A 25,849-nucleotide genomic window follows, 5' to 3' on the forward strand; every position below is an offset into this window, starting at 1 on the left:
CTCCGAAAAATTCCAGCTTATCGTCCGAAAGATGTTTGATTAATTGCAACAAAGCTAAATAACTACTGTGGCCTAAACCAGTGTTTCCCAAACTCGACCATACCAAAGACCCCAAGATATGGTGAGTTCCAGTCGAGGATCCGAGTCAATCAAAAGTTATCATTACCATACCTGGATACCCAGTACAGCGTAGTATACTACATTTAATACTATTTGCATATTCCTACGCAAGTAAGTATACGTAAGTAGGTATAAGCTGCGTGCACACCGAAGTATCGATAACACCGCTACTAGGATGATAGAGAATAAGTAATATGTATTTCTTATTGTATATATATTTTTTCCTGGAGTTTAAAAAATATTTTTATTGTGTCACAGACCCCTTTGGGCCTTCTCCTGGACCCAGAGGGTCAGCGGACCCCAGTTTGGGAACCACTGGCCTAGACCACTGTATCATGTCAAAGTTCTCCAAGGTTAACTAAACCTTTCATTAACAGAACTGAGGCTTTCCAGTCAATGGCATCACCCCCTTAAAAACAAGAGAGAGAGAGAGAGAGAGAGAGAGAGAGAGAGAGAGAGAGAGAGAGAGAGAGAGAGAGAGAGAGAGAGAGAGAGGCTAATTACAAAGTATCAGGACATGGGCCTTATATTATTGTTATTGATAAATTGTGTCCTAAATATATAAAATTCTGGTGCCCGATAAAAATCCATTGCTTCTATTGGTAGTTTGCTTTTGATTAAACCGGCCTTTGTCAGTGCCTGCCAAAATGTATAGAGGGATAAAGTGCCTGATGTGGACCTCCAAGTCGACTAGCCATTAGACAATATCGTTCTAGTCTACGATAAGACTATTTGATTTGATCAAAAGAAATTCAACCATATTTCCGTTAATTATAATGTAGAGACTATAAAGCGTTACCCCATTATCAAAAGTGTGGTGTCGATTTTTAAATAACATTGCTTACCGCTGTAGAGAATTGCTTTCATGATCTCTGTATTAGATACTTGTTATTTTGAATAAAACCAACCACGCAATACACTACGTTCGGAACTCAATCAAACAGACGCGCGTAATCATTTATTCAAGCAAAAAGGGTTTCTCTCTCTCTCTCTCTCTCTCTCTCTCTCTCTCTCTCTCTCTCTCTCTCTCTCTCTCTCTCTCTCTCCCGTTTTAGATGCACTACGACGTGATAGAGTCCGTGACTGCCAGTCGTATGAAGTCAAACTCGAGCAATTGCCGTCTTTTAATAACCTTCAGCTTCCAGACATTTATCATAAGCTTCAAATCAACGAAGATTCCCACCCCCCAACCCCGCTTCTCTCTCTATTAACGGTGCCGCAACAAGCACACGGTATGAATCTTCGTTCACTCCCTATGCGCCAACGCGCAAGCGTGCGGCTATCGAAGATTCTGTTTGCTTTCCCTAGTCTCTCTCGGCCAAACAGTAGCTAGCAGTCTCGCTCATCTTGTGCCATGGGATAAAAGTGTCTTCTTCAAAGCCTCGTGCCTTACTGGACACCACAATAAACTGAATTGCAGAGTGAGTTGAGATTGACGTCTGTATTCGCATGCCAGTAGAGATAAGTGGAACGGATTGCCGTAATACGACTGTCGCCGGAGGTAAAAGGAAATGCTGGGGATGAATTGGTAGGTCCAGCCCTTGGATTTCTGAAAGGATCCTGGCGAGTGGCTAGGTGTAGTAGGGGCGTAACGAAGGGTGAAAATCTCGTGTCTTTCCTCTCATGCGAATAGTCAATTAGCACCCTTCTTAAATCCAGCCATTAAGATACTAACATGCACATTGTCACGCACCAAATCGCAGTCATACCGCTGTTGTAAAATAGCTTTCATTAGGGAAGAAGTTGATAGGCTTTGAAATTTCTAAGTGTTGCTCCTGAGTCAATGAATGCAAAGCGCAGGAATTCTTCGTGTAAATCAAAGCATTCTTCGTAAATACACAGGAAGGAGAGAATTTAAGATGTCTGCTGGATTGTTCCTTCGCACCACTCATTTTGAGAACGCAGCATTCTCTACCGTCCCTTTTTTGTTTTTAATTCATCATATAATTGGTCACTTTTTAAAATGCGGGTCCATTTACCTTAAAATGACCTGGTTTTACACGGGTACAAGTGCTCTTTGTCTCATCACTTTCCTCCTCCTCCTCAAAAAAAAAAAAAAAAAAAAAAATATTCCCCCCCCCCAAAAAAAAAATGTACCTACTCACGAAAACCGTATATCATTTTGATGAAGAGAACGCATTTGCAAAAATATTAAAGTAGTTCAGATTAGGCTCAACATGGCGTGGTAGTGTCACAGAAATACAGTACAGCCAAACGACGAATCTAGACTAAAATTACATAAACATGGGCTTCTGGTAAGTCGTAATAAAAGATGCCATAATACTTGTGATTCTAGATCATTCTCTTGTCTAGTGGTCAGCCTCGAGTAGCGACTTACTTTTTTATATTACTTTTCTTTTCATTCAGTCGCCGGAGGGAAAACAACTTAACACCCTTAGTACCTATAATTTCAGAGGAAAGACAGGAGAAACTTGAAGGGATGGGGGAAAGAAAGAAGGAAGGGGTTCCCGAAGTTCAACATATTCATTTGCTCACTATAACTCAAATGAGTATTCTTCTGGGATAAATGAATGAGGCTTAGGTATACAAAGGATATATATGTACTCCACCAGTTCTTTTCGAGAGGCGAGTCTGCTCTGAACCGCGAAAAATGATTGCCAGGAAATCAATCAAATGGTCTTTTGGCACGTAAGGATGAATGAGTGATGAGGGATTTATCATTTATTCATTTCTGTGCTAGGATCTAGAGATTGCAATGGCTTCAAGATAAGACGGTTGTACTTCCTTTCCAGCTCTGATTTTTTTTTTACTACCAAGAAGTTTAACCTCAGATGAAAGTTACCCCTCGGAAGCCAAACAACTGGATTCACACAAGGGTTAGAGTTGTTTCTTATGATGCCCTTTAACATTGATATCAATACATGTTCTTACCAAACCAATTAGAATAGCCTATAAAGCTAGTATATGAAATACAACCAGGACCTCCTAAGGCTGAGCCTTGAGTAAGTCCTACGGTTAAATAGCGTAAGTACAACGTTAATGTAAAAACGCAAGCGTACAACAATCATGTTATTGGATATTACATCCATTTTTCAAGACGGTCCTTCCTCGTATTCGGAATGAAAAGTGATGGCCACCGTCCTGCCCATGCAACAGGGTGCTGCATTACTTTTTCATTTCTATGTACAACTAACGCTATTTTTTTCCCCTCGGCACGCCCCTTACTCCATTAGGTGACCGTACAGTTATAGCCTGTATAAATGTCTGATTCTTCGATTGCGAAAGAACAGACTGGAATATTTTCTTCGGGAACTGTTCTTGCCCGTCTCAAGTTACGTTAAAAGGGAAAAAAATATAAGGTGGGTTACCTTGTACAATGTAAAGCGTTTCCGAAAACCAAGCGAACAGGTAAATTAGTAAGAGCAGGGACAACAATGAAAAAGCTATGCATATCGGGAGTTACCTAGTATCCGTTAATTTAGGGAAGTTCGACGTTACGAAGCCTCGTACTCACGCATAACGCTTCACTTCGATCACTCGCCAATGTCATTACGTGAACTTGTCTCACAAAGAATGAGGCTCGCGTCCTCCTTCATCTTCTTGTGACAATTTTAATTAACAGGAATGTAAAGAAAACACCGCCTTCCTATTTTTTTTTGGTGGATGGGAGAGAGTTGAGTAAACGATGACGGGTTTGTAGTGCTGCAGCTCAAAGTGCTAATCAATATTTTGAGCGCGCGTGTGTAGGTGAGTGTTTATCTTTAGAGGGATTCTCTGCTCTTACGGAATGCTACGGAAACGAATGTTCTGTAATCAAACCAAAGCTCACTTTGTACACTGGCTTTACTTAAAGGTTTAAACATACGCGCGCACATTACCGTAAACAATAAGCACTTTGTATGATTGGAGGCGTCGAGCCTGGATGTAACATGTCTATACTCTGTTTTTTTTCATCTGTCTATCCGCCTGTGGTGTTTTTGTATGGTAACACTGCGTCCCGGGCTTTAGATAGTTACATTCAGCTTACATTCAACGATTATAATAATATCCTATTTTGAATATTAACGGTGTAATTAGCATACAGTAAATTATTAAAACACTTTTCAATTACAAATGTACACCCAGATATCCTTTTATTTACCTAAAACCTAAAACTTCACATACCGTAACTATCTAAAGCCCGGGACGCAGTGTTACCATACACACCACAGGCGGATGGACAGATGAAAACAATACTTTATATATATATATATATATACTATATATATATATATATATATACTATCTATATATATTTAATATAAATAGTTTTCTTTCTTTCTTTCTACACAGACACTTGACTCGGGTAACCGCTTTTTCCTCTTAAGCCTTGTCATTCCAGAAAGCAACCTCCTTTCGGTAGTTCCAGAAAAAAGCAACACTTCTTGCATATATCCATCCATAGAGGAGGTTTGCATCGTATTAGCGCCTCTTCTCTGCCTAATTTTTGGTGTTGAAGCTATCATCATTTACCCATTTAAGGGTCGTTTCTTCTCTCTTTCTAACACCATCCAGCATATTTACCCCTAACTATCAAGACGAATCAAATTTTCAATACCCTCCTGTCAAAAATCATTATTATGCAACCCCTACTAATATAAATGAACCCTCCTTCTCATGCAAAGACTTAATCCTTTTTTCAGTCAGCAGCAGCTTCTCTTCTCAATTGCCGACTAACATAGTCATCAGCAACCTCATCCACTCCATATTCACACCTCCAGTCTTTCCTCAAACTTCCCTCCTGGAATCCTTCAAGATATGAAACAGTCGCAATGACATATCACAAACTGTCCTCAACCTGCTCTTGCACAAAACCAGTCAGCCTCTCGTCTACTTGATCGAACGCGCCTTGCATTCAGATTAAAACCTATAGCTTTCACTAAATTACTTTCTGTACTATACATCCTCAGCATTCTCCCAAATTTAATGCTCTATTGCTAATTCTAGCATAACTTTTCAGGTCAGTTATACCCTTTATAAATATTTCCCTTTGCTCAAAATTTTCTTATATGAACGTTTCATACACACACTTGATTCAGACACCCTTTTTTCCCTTGTCTTAAAACAAATTGCTCTTCCTTCGTCAATTCTTCTGTCATCTGTCGTATTTTCTCAATCAAAATACTACCATAAACATTTGTGTACGTCTAGCCATTTTAAATTCTTTTGATTCTAAAAGTCACCATTTACCGACCTCTTTGGGACCTTTCCTTCATCCAAATCAACTGTACTCACAGATCGCGTGGCAGAATTTCTCTCGTAATCATCGTTTTAAATGCCCTTCTTAATCCCAAAGTTTCACTTCCACAAACTCTTCTGAGAGAAAAACTCAAGAACTCTTCAAATATCGGGTCCCTATCGACACAATACTGCGTTCTCTTTAGTGCTCATTCAAGCTCCATTTACTCATTCATCTTTCACTCTGCACTCACTTCCCTAAAGAACTACTTTTTATCCCAAGGTACCACATCCAAACTCGGTTCACCTCCGAATTTTCAACATAACCTGCCATTTCCCATTTGCCTAATTCTTCCTATCCTTGTAATGCTACTTCGCATAATGAATTGAACTATATATAGAATTTAGGCCAAAGGCTAAGCACTTGGACCTATGAGGCCATTCAGCGCTGAAACAGAAATTGACAGTAAAAGTTTTGAAAGGCGTAACAGGAGGGAAACCTTGCAGTTACACTGTGGATCAATTGTTAGAAGAGGGTGGAAAGTAAGATGGAAGAACGAGAATATGAAAAGAGGTACAGTAAAAGGGCGAAAGGGGTTGCAGCTAGGGGCCGAAGGCACGTTGCAAAGAACCTTAAGTAATGGCTACAGTGCACCGCAAGAGGTGCACTGACGGAACTAACCCCCTCAAGTATAATAAACCCTCGTGTTCTGCAACTCTCATTACACCACAACTCACCGTTTTTATGACCTCTCTCTGACCTCCCAAAATCAAAACTCTCTGGCGGATCTGAAGATTCATCCTTGAATTGAACTAAGGACTCATTCATCCCACTGTTTCTGTCTCTTTAAAACGCTGTTGTATTTGACACCTATCTTTTCGTTTGGTATCATTCTCACTTCGGTATTATCTCACTCCTAGTCCTAATGAAATGACGGAAGTACAGTGGCTGTTCAACCCTTATCTAAAATTTCTAACAGTTTTCGCTTTTGTTTTAAAAAGAAGGGCCATATATACTTCCAGCTACATCTTTTCTCATCATTATAGCCATCTACTTGCTTCTTCAATTGCTACTTTGTTTTTTTATTTTCTCTAATTTCCTCAGTAATTTTCTCCTTTCCAGGTATACTCATGAATATTTTTCGTAGGAACCTCATATTTCCAACATTAAATGCTATTCTCAAACACACTGTCACAAGATTGTGTCCATTCTCACTCATTCCTAGAACATCATACTTACTCTCTCACTGTTTGGGAAAAAATGCGAGTTCAAACTCCTCATAAATCTCTCCTTGCACTCAATATCTTACATCGTAATACCATATACACTATCTTAGGCCGCTACATTCAGTCTTACCCATGCAATCCTCAAGCTAACACCCTTGGACTTTCACTTTGTCCTTCCCAGTCCTGCATGATCTGCCCTTCCACTTCTGTTTTATTGTGTAGCAACATCTATCTATCTTTAAGCAAAGCTCATTTTACCTATTTCTTTTGCGGTTCTTACACTCGTAAATATAGTTGACTCACTAATTCTTACCTCATTTCACGCAATTCGAGACCAGAGTTCAATCTCACGGAGGGAAATAACCTGGCCATGTTTTCTGAAAATTCATGGTGTGTCCATTGATGCAGGAGTTATGTAACTGGTGGCTAGTAAAACTGTAGTGGCTCAGAGCATGGGTGCACAAGTACTTGGGCTAACTTCTCAAAAGACTGTTGGAGAATTGGTGAATAATACATGAAATCGAACCCCTTTACTGGGAGAAGGCATAGTTTGTGTGTATATGTACAGCGGGGCTCAAATCTCCTGCGACATGATTCTTTTTGCATCGTCCATATTCTCAGACTCAACGTGATGTTGCCAAGTAGTGCTATATTTTTTTTTTTTTTTTTTTTTTTTTTTTTGTAATGTCATTCATGTCGAAAAGTTTGCGAATTCACAGCTAGCCTTATTTTCCTTATGGTTAAATAGATATGATCCCTTTTATGCATTGGTATAATTCTTAATTTGTATGATTTGAATTGATTTTTTTTATTTTTTTTATCTTTACGTTGCTCAGTTCAAGTGTGGTGGGATAAGGTTAGCGGTGCCAGCAATGAAAGCACACTTAACATGCTCCTTGGACTGGTCAACATAACCATGTCTGCAGCATTATGACAGTAGACCTAATAAGCTCAACAGTCATAACAACAATTTCAATGTAGGAATATGAATTAAAACAAGTTTTATTTGAATGTTGAAGATTTCGGCTGCGTTTAAGCTGCCTGTATGTTGGAAAATGTTTTATAGGCCTAAAAAAATAATATAAGCCATCTGAGATGTAATCTGTTACTAATGAATATATTTGTAGAGATCACCTGTTCTTTGAGGAATATGAATTACAACCAGTTTTCTTTGAATGTTGAAGTTTCAGGCTGTGTTTAAGCTGCCTGTATGTTGCAAAATGATTTATAGGCCTAGAAAAATAATCTAAGTTTTCTGAGATGTAATCTTTACTAATGTTTTTATTTGTAGAGATTACCTGTTCTTTGAGGAATAAAAGATGGTGATGATTTTGGTTATATGGAGAAGATGGTTATTAATCGAATTATCATAAGTATTAATATCAAGGCAATAGGAACACTTGTTTTTCAACTGGTTTACAATATTATTTTCTTAAAACTCCTTCTGCTCGCTTTTGGTGTATAATTTATTCTTTCATAAGGTAACTTGAAGTGCAAGAATGTGTAGATAACCTCATTTGCTTTCTGGCCAGAAATTGTTAATATAGAGATGTGAATGTTAAGTGTAAAGTAAAGAAATCTAACACCTAGGCCTAGGAATAATATCTTGGCTTTGACAAATAGGCAAATATTTGCTAGTATGCTATCAGTTTTGAAATATTTAAGAAAGATAACAAATAATTATGTATGAAAATCCAAATATTCCTTTAACACATAAAGTAAATGTTTTCAAGATAATTTAATGGTCGCTACTCATTGTAGACCTACTTATATGCCAGGTGGTTGTTGTTGCACCGACACTGATACGTCACACAGCTCCCCTCACACGTTGATATCGGTGGGCGCATTCTTCTTTTGTATATACATATTTACATTTTTTCAGCGTTGAGGGTAAAAGCAATCAAAGAGGACTCTTTTAAATTTTATGTTTGCTTTGGAAGCATTATTAATGTTACGACAATTTTTTTTTTTTCGTTTTTTTTATTTATTTAACATTTGAACTGAGGTTTGATGGCTACTTCGTTTTGGTCAAATGCGTCAGCAATGAGTGAACGAAAGTTTTGAAAAAGTTTCGTAAGGGTTTTTCTGAAATTTGGCTACACGTGACATTTTCTTACAATTTTTAAATATATGACAGATTTCACTCTTATGAAACATATTATGGCCTTAGTGTATGCGATACTCACGTTTTCGCATTGAAATAAAAGATAAATAGGGAGCATGCTAGGTTGCCAGTTAGTGAATTTTGAACGAAATCCTATGGAGTCATGTCGCATGAGATTTGAGCATCACTGTACATACACATATATTGCATGCCTTTTCTCCTTAGCAAGAGTGGTTCAAAAGACTGTTACCCTTCCAACTCTCTGAAGTTATTTTAGGGTGAGGTTGCTAGCCCAGTACCCTTTTCCACTTGGGCCACAGCCCATTACAATTTGCTATCTACCAGTTACATAACCCGCTGCTTAGATCAGCAGAGCTACAATGGATTTTCTTTTTAGAATACCTTCCAGATTCATTTTCATCCCGTGGATCGAACTCTTCTCTTTAACTGTGAGCCAAGGTTAGAGTCACAGGGTCATGTAAGAGCGCAGATATATATATATATATATATATATATATATATATATATATATATATATATATATACATATATATTCGTAATATATATATATATATATATATATATAAAGGTTTTTTGCCACGAAGGAAAAAAATGAAAAAGCGAGATAGCCAAGACTTTCGGTCCTGTTCGCCGAACAGGACCGAAAGTCTTGGCTATCTCGCTTTTTCATTTTTTCCTTCGTGGCAAAAAACCTTTATTTATACATAGCATCACGTTTTATATACTTCGTGATCAAGTTATTCATATATATATCTATATATATATATATATACATATATACTGTATATATATGTTATATATATATTGTATACATATATATATATATATATATATATCTATATATATATAATATATATATATATATATATATATGACATATATATATATGTGTGTGTGTGCGCGCGTGCGTGTGTACTCAGTTAAACCTTCTCTTGGAAGGCAATGGCTGCAGACACCACAAAGAGAATTATTGCCACTTTCATGCTCTTAGCTGCATACTTGCAAAGAAACCCCTGCATAGAAAACTTCCACAACATTGGCCGCATTTTAAACATCCGCAGAGCCTCAAACACCCACACATTCACAGCACCAGTCATCTCACATTATCAAGGACTTCTGTCCAACACCTCACCCACTCCGCCCATCTCCTATTTCTAGATCTGCCTCTCCTTCTTCCTCCTAACACTTTCTCCTCACCAACCTATCATCCTCGACTCTTCTCACATCAGCGAATCATCCTAAAACACTCGGATCCATCCTTTCACCCGCTCCATTATTTTTAATTTCATCCACATATTTCGACATTTCTCACCCTTTCAGTTCTTATTATTATGGCACACGTGCTATGCAGACATTTAATTTTATAGCTTCAGTCTTTTTATTTTTATTTATGCTCAACATCCACGCATAAATTCCATAAAGGAGAGTTGGCTGGACAATTCTTTCATATGTGTACATTCTTACCTGGGCATCAAAACACACACCAAGAGCGTTCCAGATCTTGTAGTATACACTCTTGGCTGTCTTCCTTGCTTTACCTATTGTATGGCGTACCTCGACTCATTCTACCTACATTATTTTTACTTCTTAATACCCTTAATACCTATACATATATATAATATATATATATAATATATATATATAGATATATATATATATAATATATATATATATATATATAGATATATATGTAGCCACATCCCTCCTCCGTCCACCAAAATTGATTGGTCCTTTTTCCTTGCTTCAGCTTACACTCATTCCTATCTATCAATCTCTTAATCTATGTGTTATATAAATATTCATAGATGCATATATTCATTCATATTATATATATATATATATATATATATATATATATATCTATTTATATATATATATATTATATATATATAATCATAAATTCTATACACGACACATACCCATACACGTGTATATACTATATATATATATATATATATATATATATATATATATAGATATATATATATATTGGAATATTTCTGCTTGTATGAACGCTATACAAATCCACATTTCTTGACCGATTTTGATGAGATTTATACAATAGACTCCCCTTCCCCCAAAGGAAGGTTTTTGTAAAAATCTGGAGATCGATAGCCGTATTTAAGGGGGGGCGTAACCCTTCTTTTTCATACCCCTGCATTTTTACAACTCCACATGAATGCTATACAAATCCACATTTCTTGACCGATTTTGATGAGATTTTTTACCATAGAATCCCCTCCCCCACCCCAGGTGATTTTAGTCAAAATCCAAAATTCGAGGACTGTTTCTAAGGGGGTCATAACCCCTCTTTTTCATACCCCCTCATTTTCACAAATCCACGTGAACGCTATGCAAATCCACATTTCTTGACCGATTTTGATGAGATTTTTACCATAGGCTCCCCTCCCCTCCCCTCCCATGGGTGGTTTTAGTCAAAATCCTAAATTCGAGGACCGTTCCTAAAGGGGTCATAACCCCTCTTTTTCATATCCCCTCATTTTGACAAATCCCCTTGAATGCTATGCAAATCCACATTTCTTGATCGGTTTTTCCAAGATTTTAAATATAAGTCTATTTCAAACCAAGAAAGGTCATGGTGAAACCAGAATTAAAATCGGATCATTGGCAGGTGTAAGAAGGGGGTAGAATGTAAAAATTACCGAAAATTATAGTTACGTGTCTAATTCAACAGTTATTATTGTTTAATCCATAGTTTTTGAGGTCACAAGACTATGGACACTCCCTACACCTTCAAGTCCAAATTCAGGGATGGGGTTGGGAAGGCGGTGATGTAAAAAGGACAAAAAAATGATAGATATCAGTGTCCGATCCATTGTTTTCGAGGTTGCTGAGAAGAATAGTGACACTCCTGATGCTGTTTAAGTCAAGTTCAGTGCCAATAGGGAGGGGGATGGGAAGGGGTGACATGTAAAAATAATAGAAAATTTCAGATATTGGTGTCTAATCCATAGTTTCTGAGGTGGCTGAAATGAAAAGTGGCACTCCTGATGCCCTTCATGTCCAAGTTCAGCCCTGATATGAAGGTGGGTGATAAAGGGTAGGAGGAGGGTGACATGTAAACATAACTGAAAATGACAGATATTAGAGTCTAATCCATAGTTTTTGAGTTTGCTCCAATGAATAGTGACACACTCAATGCCCTTTCAAAGCCCTTTAAGTCAAAGTTCAGCCCTGATAGGAAGGGGGCATAAGAAGGGACAAGAAGGTGGCAAAATTTAAAAATAACCAAAAACTACAGATATTAAAGAGTTCAAACCATAGTTTTCAAGGTTGCTTGGATGAATAGACATATTCCTGATGCCCTTCAAGTCCAAGTTCAGCTCCGATAGGAATGGAGGCAAGAAGTGGTGAAATGTAAAATGTAAAAAATACTGACCATTGTAATTGAAGCAACTATCTCAATAGGAATGGGAGAGGGAGGGAGAAAGATAGAGAGAGAATTTATTGGTTGTCATTCAGAGATTACCTGGGCAGAGCTTAGTTAGTCAGTTAATATATATATACAATATATATACATATATACTATATATATATATATATATATATATAGTATATATATATATATATATATATATATATATATATATATATATATATATATATGTCAATGGATTAAATCTAAAAACGTTAATGATAGAGCCTTTTATCATTCTTTTGAAAAGTTATGCAATATAATCAACATTCTAAGTCAATTTTAATCATGTAATTAGCGAACGTCAATTATTGAATTGAAATGAATATAGAATTGACGCCAAAACACTGGGAACTATGAGGTCATTCAGCACTGAAACTGGAAATTAACAGTAAAATGTTTGAAAGGTGTAACAGGGGAAAAACCTCGCAGTTGCACTATGAATCAATTGTTAGGAAAGGGTGGAAAGTAAGATGGAAAAAAGAGAATAGGAAAAGAGCTACTGTAAAAGAAATGCGAGGAGCTGCAGCTAGCGGCTGAAGGAACGCTTCAAAGAATTCAAGTAATACCTATCGTGGGTTGTCAGTTATTAACAGACTCGGTATATTGCAAATAATCTTGAGGATTAACAGCGGTCTAGAACAGACAAGGGTAATGAACAAAGTTGACTACATATAGAAATATAGATAATTATTTCGGAGAAGTCGATTTGGCTATTACTTCAAACCAAGGATAAAATTGGTAATCTAGGCATCGGGCCCAAGATCATTCTACCTTCAAATCCTAAACTGAACAAAACCCTTCAACCAATTATTTCCTCTATTGATAGGCTTAATTGTTATCTAGAAGGTTCTGTCAGAAATTCCCTTACCATTTACCCCTTTTAATCCGTGCGTCTGTCGTCTGTCGAGGAGGTTTACCCTCCTTGGCGTTTGTTAATGTCTCATGGGAGCAGTATACTTCTGGGGGTTCCCTGTTGCCTCGGCACTCCTTCGAAAATATTTCCATTCTTCCAGGTCTCTGTTTTTCATATACGTCTAATTAAATCTCTTTTAGGACCTTTCTTGTGATCATCACAAGCCACTGAACTTCCGCACTTTTAATTTACTTGTTTATTGTTGTTAATTTAACTGTATGTATGTATATATATGTATATATATATATATATATATATATATATATATATATATATGTATAACTGAATCACGAAAGTTAGGAAGTTAGGAACGTGATAAATCCATAAATAAAGATAAATGCCACGAAGCAAAAATAAACGAAGGAGGTCTGCAAGATCTTTCGACTTTAAAAGTCCTTTACTGAGCAGATACTGACATAAATACGAGAAAAAACAATACAAGAAGATTCGTATAACTGACAGATAGGGATTATAAAGAGATTAGTACCTAGAATCCGACTCACCTGGAAGATAAGAAACCTTCCCAAACAAGCATAAACAATGGGTGCAATAAAAGGTTTAAGACAATCATCTCAGATACAATTTCCAGACAATTAAAGGATTATAGGTGACAGCTATTCAAAACTTGGTAAACAAAACCATATTCACAATACATGACAGACATACATTACAACAAAAATTAATAACTCTAAGGCAACTGATTTTTATTTAAGTCAGTAATTATATCTTTGAGGTCATTCTTAAACATGTTACAGATACAAGGGTCTAAATGAAAAAGGCCACGACTAACATTGAAATTACAATGAAAAGTAAGTTGTATTAAAGCAGATTCTAAAAGATTTCGTGATAAGACATCTCTTGAGATTGCAATTACTGAACTATCAATCCAATTTATTCGGTGGTTGTTTTCACTTAAATGAATGAATAATGCATTAGATTTTTGCCCAGTTTTTACAGAATATTTATGCTGGCTTAGCCCTACTTCTAAGCCTTTGCTGGACTGTCCGAGATAAAATGAGGTACAATCCATACATGGAATTTTATATATTATGTTGTTGCTTTCTCTGGGGCCATTTTTTATTAACATTCCTTTTAGTGTGTTATTATAGGAAAAAACAAGGTTGCCATTAAAAGCTTTTAACAATGGTTTAATGGTTTCAAATCCGTTAAAATAAGGCAAACTGAGAATGTTCTTGGAATTTTCTTTCTGCGTGTTACTTACACTATAAAACTTTTTGTGGGCTTTATTATAACAAATGTCTAATATATGTGAAGGATAGCATAAATCTTTCCCTATTTTTCTTATGTATTAAATTTCTTGATCCAAATATTGTGGACTGAAAATTCGCAATGCTCGTAAATAATGTATGATATATAGATAATATATATATATATATATAGATTATAATATAATATATATCATCTAATATAGACTATTTATATAATATCAATAATAATATATATACACTAATATATATATATATATAGCTTATATAGATATATATAGAATATATATACATATATATATTACTATATAATATATAGAATAGTATTATACATAATATAATCATCAATTATATATAGGATATAATATAATATAACATAGAATAATATACAATTAATATATATAGTATAATATATATATATATATATTAGGAGAGAGAGAGAGAGAGAGAGAGAGAGAGAGAGAGAGAAGGAGAGGAGAGAGAACGCGTCAAGGATGAGAGATATTGAAGAAGAGAGAGAGAGAGGAGAAGCGAGCAGCAGCAGCCAGCATAAATAAATATTATATATAATAATATAATTATTATATAATATATAGATTTATAGATATATAGATATTATATATGATTATAATATAATATATATATCTCTATATATATATATATATATTATAGTATATAATATATATATATATATATATATATATATATATATATATATATATATATATATGATTGAGAGAGAGAGACGAGAGACGAGAGAGATTGAGAGAGAGAGAGAGAGAGAGAGAGAGAGAGAGCAGCATAATTATACAAGTGAAATTATCGGCAGCTATTAAATTTATCATCTTTATATAATATACTCCCTCGTTTTTTTCCATTAAGAGTATTCATAACATTTTTCTATTCTTATATCTTCATAAGGTTTGTCAAAACAAGTAAATGATTATTTGGGTCATGAATGTCATATAGTGATAAAATAGACAAGAATGACAAGACTATATTATATAGATAATATTACTGCACGTTATAAATACAAAACTTTTAAGAAACAATTCGTTATATATATAAAAGTAAATTAATTTTGGGAACTGAAAAGAATATTTGCATTTAGAATGGTACCAGCCCAGCATGAAAGACAATTAAGCGACGACTACCTTTCCCAGTAGGGGGTTTAGTCCCGGCTGTTTGACGTCTTTATGCCCTAAGGTCAGCTTAACACCTGAGAGAAGAATTGGCAGCGCTGGAAAATATTTTTGCCAAGTTTAAGAAAAAACGTGTTGTTTTTCTGTTGTTAAAAGTCAGAAAATCACGAGGGGTTTCAATAATCAGCAAAAATTAATTAGAAATAAAGTACATTTGCGTTGTATAACTTATGCTGCCTTCAAATCCCTTACAACATGAGTGGGAATATATGATTTGGCATCGCCGGTCACCGCGAATGCCCTGCCCTTTTCGCCATCAAGGAACCGATAGGGTATAGCGTTGTTGAACTTATACAGAACGGTTGCTACACCTTGTTTTGTTGTCGAACCATCGTTTATAAAATCCGTCCCACTCGTTGAGACAATGAACAGGATTTTAGATAATGTTGAGAATGAAAGAAAAATCCAGTGTGGACTAAAGTAGCAAAAGTTCAACCGTCTCTTGCATCTTTTAAAGTTACTTGGAGACTATCAAACAATAATTTGTTACAGGTGTGTAGGTCACTATCTTGCAACCGCTAATTCATTATAAGTATGCCAACTTATATAATATATCTATGCATATATATGTATATATATATATATAGATATATTTTATTATATAAATAATATATACCATATATATATACACACACACTTCTATTACTTTCCTGTGGTATTCACTTTATATATATATATATATATATATATATATATATATATATATATATATATATATATATATATATATATATATACACAGTCATATCCCTACATACGGAAGTCCCTACATAGGAAAAATCCAGGTTACAAAGGCAAAGACGAAGATTTTTTTTGCTTCTGTGTACGAAAATAATTCAAGTTGCGAAAGGATGTATGTACTGTAAAGTCCAAGATTCGCCCGAGCGGCCGAGAACAATTTTAAAACTCGCACGCCGCCAACTCAGTAGACTCGCCACCATCCTCCCACTCTCCCATTGGTTCCTGATGCTAGTCACCGCTGGAAGATCCTGCTCTCCTATTGGTCAGCATCTGTCCCATCATGCCTCTATGTAAAGGCGTTCCTTGACCATTTCATTGCGGCAGCGTTATCGTAAACACCTGGAATTCGTTCGTTCACATAGATTTCGTTTATTAACGTAAATTCGTGTTAGTGATTTTGCTTTTGTTGTACTGTAAGTTACTTTATTGGGTTATGGGTGAACTTAATTACTTACGTTATTAGCCATGTGTCCCAAGAATGTTGGTGAAGTTCACGGAAAGAAGAGGATGCTTTCTATGAAGACGAAGATGAAGATAATCAAGAAGTGTTAATGTTTTCTGCCATTTGTTAATGTGTTTCGTAAAGTTTAGTGTTAATGTTTTCTGCCATTTTTTAATGTGCTTCGTAAAGTTAAGTGTTCATGTTTTCTGCCATTTGTCCTCCTCCTCTGTCGCCACTTTCGGACATCGCCTCACTCAAAAGGTAAGGTTCCACATTTTACTACATACGTATGTACATGTACATACAGTATTTCTTATACCCTGTACACTAATACATTTTATTTACAAGTACAGTCACGGATAGATTAGGTATTGAATGGTCCAAAGTGTTGTATTTCATTGTTTATTGGACAATTTAGCTTTATTATAAAATTTACTGTGGTGTTTTTGTAGGGCTTGGAAGGAATTAGGCAATTTACATGTAAAACGTAGTTCTAGATACGAAAAAATCAGGTTGCGAAGGCCGCTTCGGAACAGATTAATTTCGTAACCAGAGGCACTTATTTAATTGATTTTTCTCTCAATGAGACTACTATAGTAGATTCACATCAACCGTGCATTTGATGTCTAGGCCAGTGCCTTATGACACTCCTGATTGGCTGTTGATAAGCCAATCACAGGGCTACATAAGTTTGTCTGGGTCTGTATAAGAAAAAAAGGAGTCACTTCAGTCCCAGTTTCCTTCCCACAGGGGGCTATATGCCAGTTTAAGGTTTATGCCTAATTTCAAACATCTGCAAGGGACAAAACAAGTGCGCTCTATTAGATCACACTTCACCTAGTTAACACATAAAACGCACACACACACACACACTTACTTCTAACACACCTTAAAATCCGACTCACACAGGATCAAAAACTTCCATAGCCCCTGACCTCCTATGACAGAAACTTCTATTCTTAGGCACGTGTCACCAACAACCCTAGACTAAATCAAAGGTGATCGTACCAACAAGTGGCGAGTAATCTTAGAGCTGAGAACGCGCCAGATCACGTTGAGTAGGTACTGCGAAACGGCTGAAACATCGCTAAAAAGTTTGCATGTCACGTATACCTTCACACCCCGCCCCATTTCACAGGACACACGCACACACACACACACACACACACACACACATATATATATATATATATATATATATATATATATATATATAATATATATATATATATATATATATAATGTTTGTTGAAAAGGAACGTCACTATATAAACACAAAAAGGGAAAACTAGCTGGAAGTAAATAGAGCAGTAGAAAAAGAAAAGAAAAATGACAAAATAAACAAATGGACTCTAAAGTCTTAAGCTCGCACTCGTGTTGAGCTGAAGTTATTACTACTATGCATTTGAGGGACCGCTAGTCATCGTTTGTCTCAAATATCTTTCAAACTAATTGTTTGGTCGAAATGGTACTTTGACACAGTGTACAAGACACCTCGCCCTAATTTTTTGTAATATAGCGCTTTGTCAAATGGTGTTAGTTACGACGTTTACTCTTGACTTACAAGGTGTTGCCAAGCATTGCCAACCTATGCTTTCGAACGTGCTGTACTCCCATCCCGTCTCTCCCTACCTCCCTCACCCTGTGGCGATTTTACCCCTCAAAAAGTTGGGGGGCAACTCTGGGGCAAAGATAATTTTTGGGTGGGCATCATAGGAAAGGTAACTGTAAAAATGATTACAATTTTGGAAATATTTTGAAACTCATGGAGGAATGAATTTGACTAAACGTAAAGGTTCACATAGAATTTTGTTTGATTCCTAAGCAAAACAACTGTAAATCATCCATCTGATGTTTTACCTGACTTGCACGATATGAAAATTTAACATTCAAAACTATATACAGTTCCAGACAATATGCAAACATTAAAGAATGGATAGTATGTATAAATATAAATACACATTTGAACCAAATAAAGAAAGGTAGTAACTAGATGACATGAACAGATATACATGGGGCATGTCATGACAATTCTGAAAAGGTTCAGCTTGACATTCAAAACTGTATACGATCCCAACCAATATGCAAATTATTAAAGAATGTTAAGTTTGTATAATACACATTTGCACAACTTAAAGAAAGATATTAACTGATGAAATGAAGAGACAGATATGGACCATGTCATGACCATTCTGAAAATGCTGATTTGACATTCAAAACAGTATACAATCCCAAACAATATGCAATTATTAGAGAATGGCAAGTTTGTATAATGCATATTTGAACAAAGTAAGGAAAGGTATTAATTAATGAAATGAACACAGATATGAGGCTTATCATGACAATTTTCAAAATGTTGTTTCGACATTCAAAACTATATGCAATTATTAAAGAATGGTAAGTTTTTATAATACACATTTGAACACAAAACAGATATGGACCATGTCGGGTCAATTCTCAAAATGTTTAGTGCAGTTTGATTCTACAATTATCATGTTGGCTGTCAAACTCATCTACAAAACTATCTAAGTCAATACTCTCAGCCCGTTAACTTTCAACTGATAATAATGCAATGTTACTTAGTCTCGCACTAGTCATTAAATTTCTAAGAAATGTTTTTACTATTTTCATTTTGGAAAAACGTCTTTCACAAGAAGCAATAGTAACAGGAAGTGTTACAGCTATCAATAGTAACCTGTATAAGCAATCAAAGGCAGATTTATATGGATGAATAAATGACAAAAACTCCACCAATGATGTAGGTGGCTGAGGTTCTTTCTGGAGTAATTTCTTAACTAATGATAGCTCGTGTTTTAAATCACTTTGATTAACTGAATATGATAAAGCAAATGACTTCATATCATCCTCAGGTCAGAACGTCTGTCCTGCAGGACAGAGAGCTGAAATGCCACAGAAGATCACACGCGAATCTTTGGAAAAACGACGATCTAATTCACTATTTAATCAGTCTAGTACTTTATACAAGATTGTGGCGTGTTGTGCATGACTTAGCTCCACAACTCTCTGGCTGGTTGTTTCCAACATGGTAAAATACGGAGCTGTTGAGGTTTCCTTGAACGTTTTCTTGTCACTGTCGGTGAAATGTCACATTTTTTACAGAGTTCGTCAAACCTATTAGAGTACTTCTCAATTAAGTTGGAGTTTCTTACACCAGCTAAATTTTCATGAAGAAAGGAAATAAGTTTAGCTGCTTTTCCAAGGCCTGCCTGTTTGTCCTGCAGCTGCTGAGATACTTTATTTATTTTTCCCAGAATTTAAGAGCAAAACTGCAATAAACAAACAAATTCTGCATCCTTCTGAGCAGGTAAACCTCTAGTAGATACAGCTCGAGCTCCAATATCATCTGCAGAAGTCTCCTTCAAAACTCTTGTAATACATTCCAGACGTAATAAAGCATTTTCACAGGAGGTAGCCTGACACCAACAGCGAGTATCACTGAGATGTTGAAGTTCTCGAATTTGTTCTTCAGGAAACATTTCACGTTGTATAGAAAGGAACTTCTCATGAACCACTGCATTACTAGCAAAGATACAGACTTCTTCAGGAAAACTAAAAAAATTCAGATGCTTGTGGTACATTCTTTGCAACACTTGTCAAAACCAAATTGAGCTTATGACCATAAAAATGAACATAATGAGTAAAAGGTGCTTTATTTTTTATACGTTTCTGAACGCCACTAGTTCCTCCACTCATGACTGATGCTCCATCAAATCCCAAGCCAACAAGAGAAGATTTATAATCGAAGCCTAATTTTTCTAGTTTTCAGTATTATGTCTGTGATATATGGAGCATCCAATGAAGACATGGGAGTGAATGAAATAAAACATTCCTGAATACAGTGTGAGATTTCATCATAAACTCGTACTACTATTAAAGTGCTAATTGCGCAGTTTTGCTCACATCCTTGGCTTCATCGGCTTGAACAGAAAAGTAATGGAAGGGATTTTATGTTTTCAGCTATTTCTTCCCTCACAATTGATGCAAATGTATCAATCATCTCATTTTGTATCGCAGAACTGGTGTACTCATAATTTTTTTACCACTTTTGACACGTTCAGCTGTAACAGGATCATGTTTGGCAATAAATCTAAGAAGTTTAACGGATATTTCCTGGATTTTGCTCATCGTCACCTTCTCTGTTGTGACCTCTGTGCTATATTTTGTGTTAGTGTCAGGAGTATAATCTCGCCAAGAGTTTTTATATTATGACGATTTCCACGTACTTTCTTCTGATAGCCCTCACTTATACTCTGTTTAATGGATGTTTTATCAGGTTTGTGGATATGAGAGCTCATGTGCTTTGCAATGGCCCCATCTTTTCCTTGTGCCTTTTTCCATCGTCTGCATTGCCATAAGAAGGTGATGCAACGTGTCTATAAGCAAACAAAACATTGCATCACATTCTTGAGAGTACTCAGTCCCATCATATTTGTCAAACCCAGCACCAACAAATGACCGAGCGGTGGTATTTCCTTCACTATGCTTAGGATACTCCTTTAAACGTGGTTGAACAGGTTTAGAACTAGCAGAGATAGAGATACTATCAGCTGGTGCAATGTCTTCCTTCTGTTTCTGTATCTGAGATGGCAGTGCACTGTGACCTTTGCAGCAGTTTCAGCATCAGAATTCCTTTCTGACTTTTTTGTCGAAGCCTCTTCAGATTCACTCTTCTCTGTTGCACTACGTTTCTGAATAGTAATGAACTTATCCATAATGCCTTGTACATATCAGTGGACATCTGTAACAGAATTTTACCTTATAGTTCAACTTGACTAAATACAAACTCAAATAGGTTTCATCATGAAGCTGATAAAAGCAAAAGAACAACTTTAAGACAAAAGAAAAGATTGATTGATTCTTCTCCAAAATATAAGTAAATGTTGAGGATCTGACTAGTCCATAAACGGTAATAATACATATTTATTAAGAAATATCGTATTATTGTTTGTTTGTTTATATGCAATTTTTATATTGCTAGGAACCAACTGGACATTCCATGATATTTGGGAAAATCTGCCACATTATGCAATCTGGACCTTGATTAACCTATGATAGGTTAAAGTTAGCCTAGGCTAATTAGGAAAGCTAAGTTGTACAGTATTATGTATATAATGATAATTAACGAATCATAATATGCCTACCAATTCCCAAAATGTCTTCTGTAACAGTAATATATGCAGCAGATATCTCTTAGGCAGCCTAACCGAAATGTTTACTTCTTTGCCAAACGTTTACAAACAAGCAAGGAACTCAGAAAGGCTCCGAGACTTACTTGTATTTGCTGATGCTCTTTTCAGACTTGAACAAGCCACAGAACTATAAATAAAAAAACTCTAATCTACTATAAACATTCCTCGGGACTGTCAACATGTATGTTAGGGACAATTACTAATATCGATTACATTATGCAATGGTACTTGGGTGCAATAGTTATGCTGGAAACAGCATAACCAACTTGAAGTTTTCACCTAAACTTTCATGACGTTCTCCAGCGAATACAGTTACTATGGTCACTTTGCGGTGTTGAAGTCGAATAATCAAAATACCTTCATTTCTTAATAGATATACATTTATCTTTATTTCAAGTGATGTATGAATACAAAATACATCAAAATGGAGACTTTCGTTAGTTTGATAATTGCAGCACTAAGAATAGTAACCAAATCATAATGTGTGACTAGTTAGTGGCTATAGTTATTTTCAATAATGATTAATTTTATATATAATATTTCATTAAAAAAGTGGGAGGCCAAACAGGGGGCATGGCCAAAATCTGGGAGGGCAGCTGCCCCCCCATACTCCACCCCTCCCTCGACCCTTTCCTGGCCTTCCCCCCCCCCCCCCATTCCTGCCTATTTATTATATCAGTTCATTTAATAGTAATTGTATTTTCTTAAATTATATAAACGGGAGTAGACTAAAGAGCGTGTGACGTATGACCGTCACCCTGTTCACCAAGTCCCCTCAATTCCCCTAGATCTCCCAAGTAGGAGGAGAAGCTTTGTCTACTTCCTTAATGCTCAGCAGGTGAATTGCCGTAAAGAGGGAAAAAATATAGGAAACGGGTATGATTTGGGGGAACTATTATGACAATAACATTGTACATCTGTGTTTCTCTATTCATATCACACTGCCATTTCGTTTCTACTAATCTAACGCCAATAATAAGGATGCAATTATTGTACCGCACTGAGTTTACTGAATGAGTTGAGTTTCATGCCTCTTAATTATATTATTTATCATTATTGTAAGTAACTGTTACCCATTAACCTTTTTTTGCAGGATTTAAGATACGAGGTTTTTCGTTATAAAGAGGGTACCTAGTTTTCGCCTTATTCATAATCAGTTAAGAAATCAATTTTATTATGCCTTTCACAGGTTTGCATCAATTTGGCAGCATCGCAAACTGTCATAATTGAAGAGTCGCTCGATTTTTATTCATTGACAGCAACAGACCAAAAATGCTGGCTATATATATTTATCAGTAGATTTCATGAATTATATAATCTGAATATACTTCTTCCTTATGAATTTGAATGATAGGAATTCTCAAGTCTACCCTAGTTCACAAGTGCATCTTAAAGGAAAAAGAAACGGAGATATTTACGTTATTATCACCCCGTGACATTCTGGTTGCCAAAATTAAATCACACAGTTTAACCGACAACCCAGTATATAATTAATACTACTATTTAGAGAGGTAAAGGAAATATGAAATCTGTCTCTCTCTGTCTCTCGCGTGTATTAAGTATTATCATAGGTTGAAAAGAGATGAGAACAATTGAGAAAATCACAGGAGCTTTATTCACAGTCGTCGTCACTATAAAGAACGAATCATCTTCGGTACCAATGTTGATAATTACGGGATCTACAGGTTTGTGGATGTTATCCGTGGACCAATATTCATCCTCGAAGGCTCTGGACCGTCTCACTTACTTATTGAGATTGATTGTTAATCTATTGTTTGCTTTTTCCAATTTTTATATGGTTAGGAGTCGTGCTGCAAATGCATTTCTGCAACGACGCGGATAAAGTAACATGGCGGCTATGACAGCGATGAAAAATCCGTTATCAATTATGCAGTGAACACTTATAGTGCGAGTGCTGCAGCCGACAGACAACCCCTTAGCATTATGGTATTACCTGGCACGCCAAGTATACGCCAAGGAAAAATTAATCATTATTATGATCATTATGTCAAACCTCCCTATCCTCTTCATTATGAACTCTCCGATTATTTGCTGGTATTGAGAAATATCATGGAAAACGGTATTTTTTTTAATCCATATTGTAAATTACAAAGGGGTATTGGGGGGAGAAATGAGAAAAACAGCGACAAAGAGAGAATGAGAGAAAGGTAGGGAGGGATGGATGGAGGGTGAGGGAAGGGATGGGGGATAGCAGACGTTCGAATCTGTAAATGAGATCTGCTGACTCTTAAGACTTTGCCTTTAAGAGTCAAGAGCAAACGCTTTAACTAACACCATTTGTCAATGAACTATGTTACCAAAAATTAGGGCGAGGTGTCTTGTACAGCATGGCAAAGTACCATTCCGATCAAATAATTAGTTTGAAAGATACTTGAGTAAAACGATAACTCGCCGTCCCTGAAATGCATAGTACGAAGTTTTTATATCAATCTGCGTTTTGCACATTGTATATAATGTATATGATTATATAGATATATATATATATATATATATATATATCATATATATATATATATATATATTTATAGTTTGTTTTACTTCGGCATTTTTATTTATTTATTTATTATTATTTTTTTGGTTGTTGATCATCCCACGTTTCAAACTGCACTGTTAACCTTGCCTCTGGTATAATGCTTTCCTTCCGAAGGACTTACGTACTACTATGGGGAGAAATGCACAAAGCTGTAGTCTGTCAGATACCGAGCAAAGAATGAATGATTGTTTATAAATGGTAGGTTGAGAAAAACTATCGTTAACTAGTAGAAGTAGCAGGAGTAGGATGAAGGGAAGAGGAAAGGTATTTCAATCAGTTTTGCCTGTTTTTAACTCAGTTTTAGTGATATATGGTAGAGATTCGGAAGACGTATCACATCCATTTCTTACTGTTTGACATAATAATGCGCTTAGCACATATTGAGAAAGAGCCAATTGCAAATTTAGCTGTCAGAAGTTGCACGTCGTGGAAAAAGCACTACGTAAATTCTCTGAAGTTTAACACTTTTGCCTTTTCTATGCAAATGCTAACGGGAAGACAACCTAATGTCCCTCTTAAAACTAAGCTCAACAAGCGAATTCCAAAGCCTGATCGTAGGAGAGAATCATTCACTGACAACTACAAAAATATGACGTTTTAGTGTTTGAAAACAGTTTCTTGAATATTGCAATTACCTTCCTACTTAAACCATTGCGCCCAAAGGAACGTTCTGATGAAGTAACAGAATTCGGATTATTATGCATTTTACACAGATTTTTTTTTTAGAACCAACTGAGGTGAACTGAGATGAGGATTTTTTGTCTGTAGTGATACAGTAAGCAGACGAGAAAGTACTATGAAACAATAGTGACAGTTATTATTTTCAGTTTAAGTGCTGTTTATTCGATATACGTAATATATTTTCCTTATTTTACGTTCTCAACGCTGACTTTACGCCAGTCTTCTGTGACAGTCGGCGTTCAGAGTTTCTCTCTCTATTCTGGCTTGGAGAAACAATCTACTATTTATTGTCTGTTAGGCTTAGGCTTACGTAAACAACCCAATATATACTCTCCTCCACAGCCTTATTCACTATTCATTACTACGGGCATACGGAAGGAGACAAGCGAGCCGTTAAATTACGCGTTCCCCAGAATAGAACTTTCACATAAAAAAAAAAATGAAATAGACTCAAGGAGAGGGAAATAAATATAACGTAAATATCGGTACAAAAATGTTTAAAAAAAATCATGAGCAGTTCTTGAAAAAATATATAAATCAAATACTGAAACAATTTTTCACTCAAGTAGAGAAGCCCAACCCAATGCTATCCTAGGTCTAAAGGAAAAGATGGCAAACACAGACCCAACAGTAGGTCTTGGACGAAGGGAGGGAGTTTGCTTTACAGTAAAACAGACTTGTGTCGAATACTAGCGTGTAAGTTTGCAAGCAAAGGGCTTAGACGTTAAAAATACAATGGTAATAAAAGGTCCGTTCTAGAACTGCGATTCTTAAAGGGCAAATAAAAGAGA

General features: G+C 35.9%; 1 protein-coding gene and 1 long non-coding RNA gene across 3 annotated transcripts in view; one reads left to right on the forward strand and one right to left on the reverse strand.

The window, feature by feature from the left end:
- The window catches only part of LOC135223667 (uncharacterized), a 150,648-nt gene that overhangs the window by 11,827 nt on the left and 112,972 nt on the right, over positions 1-25,849 (reverse strand). The gene's annotated exons all lie outside the window — the stretch shown is intronic.
- LOC135223664 (U-scoloptoxin(05)-Sm1a-like) overlaps positions 1,384-25,849 on the forward strand; it is a 61,263-nt gene continuing 36,797 nt past the window's right edge. The window contains exon 1 of one of the 2 annotated variants that reach the window (XM_064262322.1): positions 1,384-1,541. The gene's annotated coding sequence lies outside the window, so the exon portion shown is untranslated. Of the gene's footprint in view, positions 1,542-1,574; positions 1,649-25,849 lie in introns of those variants that run through there. The other variant, XM_064262323.1, reaches the window with a different exon arrangement.

Source organism: Macrobrachium nipponense, chromosome 10 (assembly GCF_015104395.2).
Source record: "Macrobrachium nipponense isolate FS-2020 chromosome 10, ASM1510439v2, whole genome shotgun sequence".
Lineage (NCBI taxonomy): Eukaryota > Metazoa > Arthropoda > Malacostraca > Decapoda > Palaemonidae > Macrobrachium > Macrobrachium nipponense.